At 38.5% G+C, this 16,509-nt stretch overlaps 1 protein-coding gene and 1 long non-coding RNA gene across 3 annotated transcripts in view; one reads left to right on the forward strand and one right to left on the reverse strand.

Annotated features, from left to right (window-relative positions):
• Nucleotides 1–16,509, forward strand: part of ankrd11 (ankyrin repeat domain 11) — a 157,147-nt gene that overhangs the window by 93,932 nt on the left and 46,706 nt on the right. The gene's annotated exons all lie outside the window — the stretch shown is intronic.
• LOC309492215 lies at nucleotides 1,278–10,785 on the reverse strand. The gene is made up of 2 exons (XR_014203470.1): nucleotides 8,955–10,785; nucleotides 1,278–7,655 (listed from the first exon to the last, which is right to left on the reverse strand). It is a non-coding gene; the product is annotated as an uncharacterized lncRNA (long non-coding RNA).

A 16,509-nucleotide genomic window follows, 5' to 3' on the forward strand; every position in this document is an offset into this window, starting at 1 on the left:
AAATATTTCCAATATTAAAGAAAGAAATTCGAATTTTGCTTTTCAGCCATTTTGACAGCCCTTGCACACATGCTACTAAACACAACTCTCCCTCCCTCTTATTTGGCTTTCGCGCTCCCTCCTCGTCTAGAAATGTTTTATAGCTGTAAGTTTTTCCACTAAGTGTGGCTGTTTGCAGTGGGCCGTCTGAAGGAAATTCCAGACCGAGCGGGAGAACGCTGGGCCGTGGAAGCTCTGCTGCGTAAGGCTTTTTCTGCCTGGCATGAAGTGTGGTCTCGCAGCCAACAGGGGAAATGCGTATGGATTAGAGAGCTGGTCAGTGAGCCCTGAACACAGAGGCTTATTTGAGCTGGTCTCGGCTTAAGCGACGAGACCGACCTTATTTGCCTAAGGCCTTGTTCACACTTACACGCTTTTGTTTGGAAACGCATCTTTTTCTCTCCGTTTTGGCCTTCCGTCCACATTGAGATGGTGTTTTTACCAATGACAACTAAGCTTTTTTTTAAAACGCTCTCTAAACGCCGTTGTGGACTGTAAAACCGGAGGTATTTAAAAAAACGATGACGTAAGTTTAGTCATGTGACGCATATTGTACCAATAGATATTCATGTTTATAGTGGTATTGTGGCTGTTATGTGCTTTTCACTTTCACACAGTTGTTACTTCACACACTCTTCATATCACAGTCCTGCAAAGATGACAGAATTCACTCACTTTTGCTGTCCTGCGGCGAAACATGAAAGTTTTAGACCAAACATGTAATAGTGAGTGAGTGCGACCTGACGCATCAGTGAATGCTGAGATATTTTGCTAAAAAAAAATGTATCCTGTCAGAATAATTGCGCGATAACTTTATTATTATTTATTTTTCCATCTGTTTCATCTCACTGAGCTTTTGTGAGGATTTACACATGTCCGGTGAATTTGGCGTTTTCCAAAAGTTTCTCATCCACAACTCCTGAAAACGCTAGTGTGTGACGTAGAGCGCTCTTAAACGAAAACGCCGTGTTCACATGTATCCGCATTAATGTAGACTAGAGATGCGCAGTTGCTCGGTCTGATGTCTGAAGGAGTCGAGTGGCTTTGATTTGAAGACTGAGCTCTTATTCTACCAGGTTTGGTGTTGAAACACAAACAACCACACGAGTCTTCTCTGCAACTGATGCATGTTTTTTTTTTTGCTCTGCGTCTGTTGTTTTTGAAACACACATTGTTGCCGAGGTTCAAAGGCTCAGCTAACAGGTCGAATCTTGTCCTATTTCGGTTAAATGTCAGTGTTTGTGTTCAGGTGAATAGTTTGTGTTATGCAAACCTGCTGCGTTTGATTTACTTTAGTAGGACGCCGTGATATCTGCAGAAAACCCGTATTGCATCGCTGAAAATGGAATTACCTGTATGAATGAAATCAAAACCAATCCTGCACACATCTTGAATTCAAACATATGAATTCATACTGCAATGTCTCATTTGCTGTGTTGAAGCATTTTATTTGATGATAATGTTAACGTTTTAAAGATTTGAAGATATGGTTAATTTCAAATATGAATCTGTATGAGGTTGCAGTTGCTACTGGTTCTCTAGTCCAGACTATTCATGTTTGTTTAAGGAATATTAGCCTATTGCTAATCTCTTTAAGTTTATATGGTGTGTATAGAGTCAAAATGACACTTCATCTTCATCTATCAAGCCTTAAAAAAAAGAAAGAAAGTGAGCTTTGGCTTTGCATCTTTAACTTGCATGACACTACCACTGACTAGTTTCCCAGGATGCCCAATATCTTATCGATTTCAGCTCTCAGTGGCATTTTTTTTACCATCAGTCTGAATGGGATGAGACTATATGCAGATGATATCAGATGAAAACCCTTTTGTCTTTGGCAGGTTTCTGAAGTACCGTTATCCTTCTGTTCAACACATAAAAATGTAGAAATTCACTGCAAATTCAAAACCATATGCATTTATAATATCAGCCATAACAAAGACAATGAAACCAAAACAAAAAATCTGGATATGCCTTAGTTTTCCCATTCATTTTTCCCATAAAAAAAAAATAAAAAAACAGTATTAGTTTGAGTTATATAGTCAAATACAGTTATGCATATAAATATTTTAGCAGTTGAGAGCATTTATGTAAACTGCTTCAGTTTTTTCACCCAAAATTCTGCTGTTTAACACAATTATTTAAAATACAAGTTGATATAATGCCAGCTGAATGCTCCAACATTAATGCATTAGCAGCCTCGTAGCTCACAGTGTTTGCTCTATATATCCCTTGCTATAACATCGAATGTGACATTCTCAACATTAACACACGGTAATGGACGCTTTGGTGCGTAAAGGTCAAAGGTCATTACATTGATGCCTGGGAAAAAAAAAATAAACACTTGAATTATGAATCAGCGTTCACATAATAAGCAGATTGTTTTAGCGTTACTTGCGTATAACCTGACACGGATCGACAGCTTAACGCCACAACACACAAACACAAGACGTTCTTGGCTTCAGTCAGATCCAAACAGCAGATCCACATCTAGTGTCCAGCTCCTCATGTCACATCACAGGGGCTAATGGGGTTGAATCATTGTGGAAACTCTTGCTGTAAATTAAAGAGGGTGACGAAGTCTTCGTGGAGCCTCTTGGAAGAGAGACCCAGTACAGGGCTTTTATAGCAGCCATCACTCGTCCTCGTTTAGTGATGTTTACGCTACGCTCTGCACCGCACTGCACTCTGGGAAATGTGCTGATAAAAACAAACACCCATCTGAACATGTCACCTGAGCCTTTGCCATAATTCATCTTGACAACTGCTGTGTTTCTCAGAGTATGTTTACTGCAATTCATAAACTATTTGCAAAGTTAGCATGCATCCAGTGCTTAACATGAACAAGCAACCGATTTAATTGTTGTCCTAACCATCAATCACTCTCACTAGCCCCGCCCACAGTGGAATCTGATTGGTTCAAAATACCCCTCCTCATGTATATTTAACATCGACTATTTTCTTTTCACTCATCATTTCCACCTTTATTGATAGCAGAGCAACTATGACCGTAATGAACAGCTCAGCTTAATATGTTTGTTATATTTTGGAAACTTGGTCAATCATAGTGACTGCTTGTATCATCCCCGAATGCTGCACGGTTTTAGGCCCGATGTTCATGGGGGAGGAGTTATAAACCTGAATATCAGTATTTTAATAGATATATTTACAAGTATATCGAACAGAAACGAAGCACACACATTTGCTTGACCAGCAGCAACATTGCAAAGTTATTTATTTACCTCCAACTCTCTTTGCAGAACACACAATCCCTGCTCTCGTCTCCCCCCGATCATGTCCTCCATAACCTTGTTTCTTTTTCTCCTTTTCAGCGCACATGCCAATCTGGATCATCTATCATTTTTAATAACAATTTCAGTCTCGCGTGAGATCTCATACACACGTGATCTTGTGTGATTTCCTCATCACTGCTCGTGTGTGTTTTGGTTGTGAAACCTAGTTTGAGTTGTGTGTGATTCTTCCTCTTGAAAAGTCATGCAATGTGAAGCCCTGTTGCCGATCCAGAGAAAAAAATGTGAACGCAGCAGCAACTGATTGCTAACCCAGATAGAACAGTGTGTTAATCGTGCAGTGTGAACTCGGCATACCCTGAGCTTCTCAGTTTCTTTGTCTTCTTTACCACCCCCTTTTTTTTACCTTTAGGAATAGTATTACAAATGTTTTTTGGGGTTTAAACCCCTCCAGATCTCCAGCCAGGAATACATTAATTAAATATACCGGTGTTACGAATTCATCCCTGTTACTAGAAGGCACAAGTCCAAAACCATTAATTGGTGCAGCTCTACTTTGCCTAATGAGAATATTGATTATCACCACGAGCAGCTGGCCGTCTGTTGACACACAGGAGACACACACACACACACACACACACACACACACACACACACACACACACACACACACACACACACACACACACACACACACACACACACACACACACACACACACACATAGCGCTCCTTTCTCAGCAGCGTATCACTGCAATCAGACTACAGAATAGGGTGGGTATTGACACAAATTTCACAATTCGATATGATTTCGATTCACAAGCTTGCAATTCGATTTCGATTCGATATTGATTATGTTGGATATCAGACACAATACATGCCACATTTTCTCAAGAAAAACAAATCTCTTAACTAATGCTGTGGACTATGGGAGTCAGTTGTAGCCTATAGGCTTCATTAGCCTACTATAATGAAGGTAAAACATTAACTGATTTGTGTACAAACACTTTAATTACACTTTTATTTATTTTAATAATAATAAAGTTATATGAAATATAAACATTTAAATGGTGGCTGCCAGATTTATTCAAACATGCATTAAATATTGAAGAGCATTAAAATTATAATGAATGTAATATGGTGCATATATTTAGCAAAATGCTCCTTTAGAGTTAATTTTTCTCTCTGACTAATGAGTTTATGGTCACTGGATCTGCTTTTTTCTGAGGTAAATGTGACGTTACATGACTTTTACTGACGTCTTTCCACGGTTGAAACACTGATTGAGCGATTCCATGTCACATGATACGGACTTCGATAAGTTGTACTCTACCTTTTAACACACTTTCAGATGCTCATTCATGTTTATTTCGCGCTGTAACTGGTGTTATTAAGCCGGAAGAGAAGATCATGTGCTTCTCTTGAGCTGAGCCAGAGCGATCTCACGCCACAGCGACAACACGGCATTTATGTGTTTGAATTTCATAAGAAAATGGATGTAATTTGAAATCTGAGACTTTGTTTCATATCAATAGTAACAAAGCACAAAGATTATTGCGATTTATTGGATGGGATGCGCTACAATGTTCCAATCATTCATCAACGTAAAACAGGATGACTATCCTAATCGATTCTTGGGATTTAGCCTAAGAATCGATATCGGTTCGTAAAAATGAGACTCGATTAAAATCGAGAAATCAATATTTCTTTACCCAGCCCTACTAGAGACGCTCATCAGTGTTATGCAATACTAGATTACTGCATATTGCACAGTACTTGTTTTATACTGTTGTGTAAAACAAGTAGGCCTATGTTGAAACAGTGTGTTTCTTTTCTACACTGTCACACGAGCACATGAGTTTAAGCAGTGCTATATAAAACAAACCATTAATTCATTTAATATTGATTTTTCTTGTATAAATGTAGCATTCTGTGCAATACTAGGTATTCCATGCAGTCAGAAAATGTGTATTATGTGTACACTATCCATACATAGTACTGCAAAAATAGTGCATTTATTTATAGATCAGGGTTTGTACAAGGTGCTTGAAGTGCTTGAATTTTTTGAAGAGGAACTTGGAAAGTGCTTGAATTATTTAAAAAAATTCCATTATTATAATTTTTTTTTTTATGGAAATAAAAACAAAACAATCTTTTTACACAAAATTGACGCTGCAGTCCGTCTGAGATATAGATCTATGAGCATGATATTAAGTTTATGATAAGTATAGTAAATAAATCAGTTTGAATAAGGAAGTATAAGGATAGTATCCCATGCCTGACAGCGCTGGTCAATGGATTGATCTCTATGAAGTGAACCATCAGATACCATATACATGTATGTATATGTATGTGTGTGTAATTTGAGTAAAAAATAAAATACTAATAAAGATATTGTTTGATAAGTGCTGATTGTAGTCTTTGAAATCCAAAAAAGTAGTCCTTGAAAGTCCTGGAATTTCCTATTAAGAATCCGTGCGCATGTATGGAGTAGTATGTCATTCCGAACATACTCTTTGATGGGTTATGATTGGACTGAGTGGTATAAGCTTGTAGCATTGATGTCGTTCTTTAGCTCACACACGTGCAGATGCTCCTCATCTCTGTGGTGAAGTATGATCAGACCGAGACCACGCTGCTAACTGTGAGCCTCTTCTATCCCCCTCCCTGATATTTAATTCATGCCACTTCTCCGGTCCAGTTTCCACTCCAGAGCCCGTCTGCTCCGTACACACACCGACACACACACACACACACGCCTGTGTGCATGTGCAGTCATTCCTGCCGCTCTGTCCCCGCGCCACAGAGACTCCATCAGGAGTGCACTGGAATAAAGGGTGTGTTTGCTGTGTTTCGTCTGCGTTCGAGGATCAGGTTTCACCCACCAATCCTCACTGTTTATACACACTTTTTAGGGATCCTCCGGCAACTGCTCCGTTAGCCAATGGCCATGAAGTCTGTCTGGACCCAGGCATTAATTAATCATGAGTTTTGTTCTGGTATAAGGGTTGTTCTGCTTTAGTTTAGTTTGTCCGTATGCAGCTAGCTGAGTCGGTCTTAAGGAAACTTGAGGTCTTAAGGTCATGTTTACCAGACATCAAATATATAACCAAAAGTTATAATAAAAACTGTTGTCACAGTCAATTCAAAGACACAGTTTACGCTGTTAAATTAAGTCCACAACGCATAAAACGCAGGGGGAATTGCTGAATCATGAAGTCATGAAAATTTAATTTACTCTATCATGGCAAAATTTAGATGAATCAATCAAAAGTAAGGCTGTACACTACATTAAATCGTGATTATGGACCAGTATTTGTGAATATTAAACCACACAAAAAGACGGTTTCATTTACTACACACTTTTAATCAGGTGTTTTCAGCATCTGCCGTCTCGCTCATATGAAGTCACTTCACCAGTATTTCACCATTTCATAGGGCCCTTTAATGCAATATACAATATTTTTATGCAGTCCTGTTTAGTTCCAGCAATACTAGTAATTTATTGTTACAACTAATCAAAAGCGACACTTTGAAGGGGTTAAGTTTAGAAATGATGACGTTCTCAGAGGCTTTTAACATGCTGACAGTCCAGCTGTTACTGTTAGCACTTACTAAATAGTTAACTTATCCAGTCTGTTCCTCGTGAAGCCATGTGACTGCTGGCTCAAGTGCATCGCAACGCAGTCATAGAACCTTTCATTTTGTGTGTGTGTGTGTGTGTGTGTGTCATTCACACACAAAATGAAAGGTTCTATGACTGCGTTGCGATGCACTTGAGCCAACAGTCACATGGCTTCACGAGGAACAGACTGGATAAGTTAACTATTTAGTAAGTGTGCCAACAGTAACAGCTGGACTCTGTATGTATGTATGTATGTGTGTGTGTGTATGTATGTGTGTGTATATACACGAGTGATTGGTTGTTTGGGAGTCCTTGTGTTGAAGACTGACCGTGTAGCCATGTGACTGTTAGCATTGCAGCGCAGTCATAGAACCTTTCATTTCAGAAGTGCTGCATTCTTAGAGAGAGAGAGAGAGAGAGTGTGTGTGTGTGTGTGTGTGTGTGTGTGTGTGTGTGTGAGATTTGTTTGGTAGTCCCTGTGTTGAAGTCTGACCGTGGAGCCTGCGGCCCAGCCTCGGGGTACGGATGACAGGCGCTCTCGACACTCCTGTGCCCTGCTGTTATCCACTGCCTTTCACTTCAACAACTCTCACCTGAACATCTTTGGTTTACATGCATTTTTCCCATCAAGAGATGTAACTATCATGGTTGAGATTTTCTAAATCTTTACACAGTTTGTTTAGAAACTGTATTTTGCTTTGATTATGTGAACATGCATGCGTGTGCCAATCATTTTGAGACTAAAATTCCTCCCACACAAATTAAGTAAAGTTATACTACAGGGCCGTTGAATGCTTGAATCTGATTGGTTGACGAACGTTCTAAGGTGTGCATTATTTTCAGGGAAACGCACGGCTAAAGTAGTTCCCGGCAGGTCTCGACCGCATTACAGCTCCATATCACTTCGCGTAGTCAACTGTAATAACGGAAAATAGGATACAATTCATAACAAGAAAAAGCATTTCGCCCCGTGCGCTTGATCTGCAATTTTCAATGTCTAGCTTCACAATCAATAGAAACATGCAGTTTAATTTGAATAAATAAACTATAAAGTCCTATCTATAATCAATAGAAAATTAAACTGAATATAGGCTAAATAAATGGATAGTCCTGCAGCACGGATTTTTATTGCAGATAATTGAACAAATAAATAATTATTGATAGGCTTACTTGTTAAAAGGGCTTTGGGTTTCATTTATTTGGCTAGTCTACTGTCATCTGTCAATAATAGAAAAAAAAGAATTAACGAATTAATTAAAACGAATTGAATTAATTAATAAATAATAATATTGACGCACGTGCTTTTCGGTCTTATTATTGCAACATCTCTCTCTAATAACTGCATAAAGCCGGGAACACACTTTAAGGCCGGTTATGAATGTAATTTGATACTTATGACTGATCATGTCCAAACGCGTGTTCAGCGCGTTCAGTCTGTGTTTAAAATCTGCTGCAGTCGATGAAAACAGTCAGAGAATGTGTCAGCTAGTCGTGTGTCCCCAGCATTAGTCTGCTATCAGCGGCTCAAACCTCCGTTACTAACTCTACCTAACCCTAACCCTAACTCTAACCCTAACTCAGCATTAGTCTGCTATCAGCGGCTCAAACCTCCGTTACTAACTCTACCTAACCCTAACCCTAACTCTAACCCTAACTCAGCATTAGTCTGCTATCAGCGGCTCAAACCTCCGTTACTAACTCTACCTAACCCTAACTCTAACCCTAACTCAGCATTAGTCTGCTATCAGCGGCTCAAACCTCCGTTACTAACTCTACCTAACCCTAACCCTAACTCTACCTAACCCTAACTCTGAAATGACGTTTTGGAATTAGCAACGGAGGCATGGGATTAGATGTGTAAGAAATTAGTCCTACATACAAGAGCGTTTTAATGACAAAAACTTTACAAACGTCTTGAAATACATAATCTGAACTATGTTTCGAGGTGTGGTAACTGTAGTATAAGCGGAATAACTGACGACAGGCTGTTGAATTATTAGAAAAATAATGCACACCCGAGGTGGTAATGCGGTTACGACGCGAAGCGGCTTACTAAATATAAACTAATAAATGCATCTGTTTTATCCCATAAACACATAAAGATTGTGAATCACATTAATGCAGTAGCGTACCAGCTAACCAAGGGCGTCAGTGGAGGTGGACAGCAGTTCTGGGTTTGGATTATACAGGCATTCGCTTGTCTTTTGGTTCAGTTTTTAATGGCTCTACATTTGAGCTGAATATTTGGCTACATTCAGAAGTGGCCCAAATCATCTTTTTTTTTGTTTTTGTGCTCGTTCATGTTACTCAGATCTGTTTTTTCATAACTATTTGAACAGCATGAGTGCATGCATATATGGTCCTAATTCAGATACAGGTCTGATGTTTTGTAATGCAACCTCTAAACAGCCATATCCAAAATTATGCGACTTGTCACTAAAATTGCAATTTTACACACCTGTAGTGATTTGGTCACTTGGTTAATGTGGAAGACGGCAGCGAAGGTAGTCAGAGGAGGAACAGTGAGAGATTATATCTCATAAGTGTTACGATAGCTCTAAACCAGTGAAACTATACGAGAGAAACTTATCCTCGTCTTCATCATCCTCATCGCCTGTGCATGGATCCACTAGCTTCCGCAGCACGTCGCCTTATAAATGAATGCATAAACGCTGACTTCAGTGGCCTCCTTATTTACTCATGAATGACAGTGTTGTGTGCTATATTTCTATTGTTCTTTTGCACATGCGGGTCATTTCAGGACTGTGACCACATCAAGTCAAGTATATTTGCAAGCGCTTTTCACAATACAGATTGTATCAAAGCAGCTTCACAGTATTAAATTAAAATAATACAACAAGGTTTGTTTCTAGTGGAATTTATTGATTGATAAAATTAAATTAAATATCAAGTCACCTTCATTCATATAGGCTAGCGCTTTATACAATTCCAGTTGTTTCAATGCAGCTTTACAGTGATAAACAGGAAAATAATGATCAATAATGCAATCAGAATTCAATTCTGCTTTAATAATCATGTTTAATTTATATAGCGCCTTTCCCAAGCTCAAGGACGCTTTAAAGCAGCTTAAAAAAAATTCAGGTCAGTGTTGATTTAGTTCAATATCTGTGTTAGGGCTGTCACTTTTTATTCGATATTCGATTATGCATTCGAACGTGACGTGAAATATCCAAAATCGAACTATAAATAAACTATCCGGTTTTTAAGTGCAATGTTTTGCGCATTTTTTACAGTCTATGATTAGACCGTTTGCTTTTTATTTTATTGTTTGCCATCTCATCCAGTAGCGGCCGCTCTAAACGTACTGTAGCGTAGGCACATGACCAAATCAAGCCAATAATAGCCAATAACCAGCTTGTTTTGAAAATGGAAGATAACGACAAGACTAAAGAGACTGCGCTGTAATTCCTGCCTATTACACACACACACACACACACACACACACACACACACACACACACACACACACACGACCCACAGAAAAGTCAGTATCGAGTTCTCTTTCGGGCTTGAACAAACCATAACACACACATTATGCCAAATGTCCGTTTTGTCGAGTGTCCTTATAAGAGCAATCTTAAATTATTTAAATAAAGTCTTAAATGAACGTAGAGATTTGTGAGAAAATGCGACGCGTGTCAGATGGCGTCTCTGTCAGCAGCGGCTGCTCTTAAAGTGTCATTAATGTTAATCAAAGAACAAAGGTAAGAGAGTAAATTACTCACTCAGACCCGGCGCCAGGAGGATTATTATACCGGTAGCCTAATCATGAATGCACTCCGCTATCTGTTAACACATCTCCGGCGAACGGCTTTTTCACGCAAAAGAAAAACTCTTCATGAAGCGCAGTGAAATGGCGTTTCCTGATGGATCGAGGTTGTTCGTTAACTTAATTTTACATTTTACTCGTAGATATTCGAATACATTGCTTGATATTTGATATCCGTTTGATATCCGTTTTTCTCAAAAGTGACAGCCCTAATCTGTGTAAAGTTCATTAATTATGACGTTATTATGAGTTCATCTATAAAGCAGCTCTGCAGAAAACAGATTTCATAATCCAGTTCAGTTCTCATCCAATAGTCAGTCTAAATGATGTAAACAGCCAAAGAAATTAATATGAACAATAAATCAGAATTGAACGCTACGGCTTGCAGTATGAGCGTGTCCTTTGACCTTCATACTTGATGTTTCTTCATTTGAATGAGATTGGCATTAGTTCATTTGTGTGCTATGGTTATTTGTCCTCTTGAATTGTTGCAATAACACCAATATTTGGACGTGTAGACTGATTTCTGAGAGCCTGAGTGCAGCACACTGAATGAAAGGTGAAGAAGCATGCGGCGTCCCACCCGCCCTCGCCCTCGCTCACGAGTTACGAGTTACTGTGACATGATTTGGCTTGGCATGGCCTATGGCACTGCTTGGCTGCTCTGGCAAGGCTTGCATTGCTTTTTTGCCACTGTAGTGTTATGCTCTTGGGCACACAGAAGTGTGTTGCTGGAAAAGCATGCAGTGCCTGTCTCTAAGTGTGTTATGCATGGAAACAGCACGTGATTTCTCAGCTGTGTTGTAATGCATACATGCTCTTATGTGCTGAACACATTCACAGCTCAGATTTACTGCAGTTTGTCACCTTTGACAGCATGCATCATTTTTGTTCTGATGTAGAAAATCTACAAAAGTTAACATTCTAGGTCTGTTTCAGTCGAATTCAATCATTGTGGGAATTGAAGGTTGTTCGTTCATGTATATAAGCTCCAAAAATGGAAGACAATAGTCAAAATTTCAATCAATTGGCCCTTACAGTATAAATGCAGCCTTATCACTCTCTATTATTAATATTTATCAAACTACAATACTAACCAAAAGGGAAAAATGCTCAGTCCTTTTTTATTACTGACCGTTTAATTCAAAAGCAATGCTTTTTGTCTGAGAAATACTGTGGTGTGTGCAATAGTTTCATTTAAAGTGCAAATATTCCTTTTTTTTTTACCCTACAGTATTCAGTTGTATATTATTTTTCACTTTAATATTGAAGTTTCAGTCACACTTCAGATTAGGGTTCAGTTCTTACTATTAACTGTGACTTTTGCCTCAATATACTCCTAATTACTGCTTATTAATAGTGAGTAAGATACAGTAGTTGTTAAGTTTAGGATTGAGGGATGTAGAATATGTGCATGTAGAATAAGGCATTAATATGTGCTTTCTAAGTACTAATTACTAATAAACAGCTAATATCCTAGTAAAATGCATTGCTAATAAGCAATTAGTTAATAGTGAGAATTGGAGCCTAAACTTCAGTGTTACCAAAATCTGTTTGGAGAATTGTGAACTTGACTGGTATTGGTTTCGACTGAAACTTTGGGATTGTCTCAACCTAAATGGACAATACATTTTCTCAATTCACTTAACACATTGGCAGGTGTGGCACAAAGTTAATTTTAGACCCTGAGTTTATATGCAGGGACTGGAAGCAAGTGACAAATGGCTTCATTAACTTGAGCGGTGTGTAGCTGCCTTGTACAGGTCTCTCTATGTGTGAATCTTCTCTCAGGACTAATCCTTCCTGTCAATATGAGGATCCAGGTTATGCTTATAATATATTATAAGGATCCTGCTCCGTCCTCTTCATGTTATCCCTCCATCTGCTCTCTCACTGGAGGAAAGTAAGAGTATTCACATTTTTCATCATGATCTTTACATTGCTGACCGCTGTCTGTGACCCTTCCAGCTCTGCTATGGTGAGATCATCTTCACTGTTTGATTAGCAAATTTGGGTTGAAAACAACTCAATTTGGGTTGTTTTCAACCCATAGACTAGGCAAATATAGGACAGAGCACATGTTGGGTTAATTTTATCCATCATACTGGGTTGATAAATTTTTACTTTAGTACTAGCTTTCTTTAATTATTTTACTTCATAGATGAATTAATGTAGATTAACTCAAAACGTAAAAAAAAAAAAAAAATACTCCACACAACCACTGGTTTGCATAATTCCTTAATTTTTTATCATATTTTACAGTATAGCGTATGTTTTAAATGCATATTGCCTACATTTAAGCTCGTTTAACAAATATTAGAAGTAAAAATTAAACATTTAGAAGTAATTCAAGTGTAATGGACCAGTCTCTGTTGTCCCGGTTCCACGGTAGCGGCGCTGGATCTCGTGCCGGAACGTTTAGCAGGAAAACTTCTAACTTCAGACGCCGCTCTGCGTTTCACTCGTAGCCGAAATATGCTGTGACTCCATAACCTGTACATAAACAATCAGTGTTCAGTTCTGAGAACATAATTCAACTTTAAGTTTTTTTTATTTTTTTTTTAATACATTATGCAAGGGATCAGGCGTTTCCATCGCACCTCTGTATGTTGTTTTGCTTAAATGATATAAAGAAAAATAACGAATTTATAGATACAAAAAATGTACAGAAACCTGTATTTTACTGAAGGCGCACCAATTTGACGGAGCTGGACTTCTCTCTCCTGAAGAGGTCGCAAAAAGCCTGCAATAAATAACTCAATCCCTGGGTTGTTACATCTGACCCAGGATCTGGGTAACACGGAAACTACCCAAAACACTGGGATTGTTACATCTGACCCAGGATCTGGGTAACACGGAAACTACCCAAAACACTGGGATTGTTACATCTGACCCAGCATCTGAGTAACACGGAAACTACCCAAAACACTGGGATTGTTACATCTGACCCAGCATCTGAGTAACACGGAAACTACCCAAAACACTAGGATTGTTACATCTGACCCAGGATCTGGGTAACACGGAAACCACCCAAAACACTGGGATGTTACATCTGACCCAGCATCTGAGTAACACGGAAACTACCCAAAACACTGGGATTGTTACATCTGCCCCAGGATTTGTGGGTAACACAAAAACTACCAAAAAAATTGGGTTGTTTACCCAAAAAAATGACCAAAAAAGCCTAACCCAGATTAAGGTAGAACAAAATAACCCAAGTTTTTTTTTTAGAGTGTGAGGAAAATAACGTCTGAAAAAGCTCCCCACCCCCACCATGTAACACAGATCCATCAATTTGCAAGCTTCTCTCATTGGATAAGAGCTCTCATACACGCAGCACTCGTTTGAAAGCATTTAGACAGCCGTTGTAAACATGCTTACCGTTTGTTGTTTTGGTTTTGCAGCCAGGCATAAGTGATGAAAACCATTCACATTTTGCAAGAAGTCTCAAAGGGAAAGTGGTTTGGCTGACCGTAACTGTGGACTGTGTGTTTAGGTTTTTTTTTTTTTGGTGTTTTTTTCTCTCTGAGATTCAGGCCTCCCTGATTATCATCTAGTTTTTCCACAACATGGCGGCTGTAGATTCACTGTAGGATTAACCTACAACCAGGCATATAAAAATCAGTTGCTAATGTGCACGACGCTTACATAAGCCGCCACAGGCGTTTGCCTTGAAAATCAGTGGGGAGGAATGTTATTATTCTAACAATCAGCTCTCGTTTTGTGATGTTTCCTTGATTTATCAACACATCACAACAGCCCTGCATACAAATGCACTGAAATATGACAATGTCCCCAATGGGGTTGTCACAATACCTCAGTCATTTCTTATGACACCATTGAGCGTCGCAATACGAAGGCTTTATTTTGATTACCCAAAATGCACTAACATCAAATTGAGCTGGAAAGATGGGAAAACTGAAAGGTTAAGTCATCGTTGTTGTTCATTAAAAATGTTTTATTGCATATTTTTATTTAAACCTTGGTTTCAGCAAAGAATAGTTCTTTGTTCATGTGATTTCTTCAATAATACCATTTGCACTGCCAGTGTTTTGAGGATTCGTTGTCGCAACAATATTGTAGCTTTAGGACTCAATACGCAAGTAGTCCCATGATGCATTTAAGACACGTGATACCAGGTGTAATCTGCATGTTGTGAATACCAGATGTGAGCAGAATTGAGATTGGAAACTTGTCTGTGCAAAAGGTTAAGAATGGTTCAAAAATTATTTCAGACACCAAATGTAATTTTTTATATTTTTTCACTAGTCTTTGCAGGACACTATAGTTCATTAATGTAAGTGAGGAGAGCATAATAAAGTAAACTCTGACATATTATACCCAAATATTCTTCATACAGTGACTACCAGTAATATGTACACAAATCTGGGACCAAAAATTCCTTTGACATGAACATGTTTTGCTGAAGTGTTTTTTCTTTCATTGCTAATGCTCTTTTTACGCCACAGACTGAACAAAATGAAGCATTGCTTGGTAATTTGTTTGCCTAAATTGGTGTTCTCTAATTGTGTAGTTAAATTTAACAGCTGACAGATATTCAACATAATTCATGTGTGAGACAGTCTAACAGAAGGATGGACAAAACCAGTGAAATCAGTTCTTCTCATATTTTATTACTATTTTCTAAACTATAGCGAATAAACCATGATAATGTGAGATGTTGAAGGTGTCTGAATACATTTTGGTTTGACTATGTCCACACATGTTCATTAGCGCTCCGGTCCTCCTCCTCCCCGCTTCTCTCTCGCTTCGCTCAGAAACACGTGCCCCTGCTCATGCGTTGCTAGGCAACAAGACGTGTGCATATCGCGTATGTATGCGTGTCAGCTATGATCTTTTCCCAGTTCTCTGGTTGTCTCTGAGATAGTCGGATCTATTTCTGCATGTGAAACAGAGGAGGGAGGAGTATAAGCGATGGAGAGAGAGGTAAAGACATGTCTCTAGTTGGAGAATAACATATCCGGATAGAGGGAGAGTGTTGAGTCAGAGTCTGTGTACACTTCTGACATCGCCGTCAGAAATGAGTTGCCTCAATCGGTGGCCCGCATTGAATCTGTGCACTTTTGTCACATTTTCCATGTTGATTGTCTGTGGAATTCTTTGAAATGCATTTAATGACCAAAATTGTAGTTTTTTTGCGGATTTCCAGTCCGTTTCCATGAGAGCATCTCCTCCTCCAATCCCACCGACTTTTAATAGCAATAAAGTGGTGCAGGTTTGACACCAGAACCCTGGAGACCAATTCCTTTGAGAATATCCTATTGGGTTTTTATAATTGGGTTTTTCGATTTATGTGTTCAATAAAGCCTATGTGGTAAACATAACTTGACGTAACGTTAATTACACACACCCTTTGTGAATTTTGAAGCAGTTATTGTTAGGGATGCAGAGATATGAAAATTTTGTCCGATAACCAATAATTCTTTATATTTGAAAGCCGATAATCGATATATTGGCCATTAAATTTACATTTTTATATAATTTGAGAGCCTGATTTCAAAAACAAAAGTCTCACTATTAAAAGCCACGTCCCAAGCACACAATTATAATGATCTCATTATAACTTTATGTAGCTGCACATGTTGCACCTAACTGGATTTTCCTTTTTAAAAGTGATTCTAATCATATTTCAAGCAATTCCATAATTCCTTATTTATCAGCTTTAATATATCGGCTAAATTTCATATCGGGCCGATAACATTAAAAATGAACATATATCCGCCGATACCGATAACATTGAAAATGAACATATATCCGCCGATACCGATAACATTGAAAATGAA

The sequence above is a fragment of the Leuciscus leuciscus genome, assembly GCF_965113295.1.
Source record: "Leuciscus leuciscus genome assembly, chromosome: 2".
NCBI lineage: Eukaryota > Metazoa > Chordata > Actinopteri > Cypriniformes > Leuciscidae > Leuciscus > Leuciscus leuciscus.